An 829-nucleotide genomic window follows, 5' to 3' on the forward strand; every position below is an offset into this window, starting at 1 on the left:
TTTTTAGATTCCATATGGGTGATATCATGTGGTATTTGTCTTTTTGTGACTGACTTACTTCACTTAACATGATGGTTTTTAGTTCCAGCCATGTTGATGCAAGTGACAGGGTGTCTGTGTGTGTGTGTGTACACACACTCACACACATGTATATACACATATATTTTTTAATAGCTGAGTAGTATTCCATCATGTATATAGACCACAGTTTTTTTTTCCATCCATTCATCCACTGGTGAACATTTGTGTTGACTGCATCTCTTGGATATTGTGAATATTGCTACAATGAACATGGGAGTGCAGGTGTCTAATTGATTTCATTTCCTTTGGTATACACCCAGTTGGTCTTCTTTATCCTTTCTCTCCTTCCAAGGAGGCATCTGCTAGACCCATGGATCTCCAACTCTGCTTTTCATTGGAGTTACCTGAGGCATTTGTTGTAAATACACATTCCTAGGCTGTGTTCTCAGAGTTTCTGATTTGGTATATCAGGGGGACCCGTAAAACTTCATGTTTAACAACTACCCAAGGTATTTCTGAGCCACATCTTAAGAAAACACTGCACACTCCTGAAATCTCATGTTGTTTCATTTACCCCTGTGTCCCGAGGACCTAGAAAAGTGCCTGACACATAGTAGATGTTCAATACACATTTGTTGTTTGAATACAAGATTGGGGAACTAGCCACCACTTTCTAGCGAAAGGTGGAAAATTTTGATAGAATTGGATTGATTAAAAAGAACAGACACCCATTCTGCCTTATTAAAAAAAAATGTGTTGATTGTGAGTACAAAAGAGTTTCTTTTTTTTTTTTTTCCTTTTTTTCTTT

Source organism: Galeopterus variegatus, unplaced genomic scaffold, assembly GCF_000696425.1.
Source record: "Galeopterus variegatus unplaced genomic scaffold, G_variegatus-3.0.2 Scaffold6266, whole genome shotgun sequence".
NCBI lineage: Eukaryota > Metazoa > Chordata > Mammalia > Dermoptera > Cynocephalidae > Galeopterus > Galeopterus variegatus.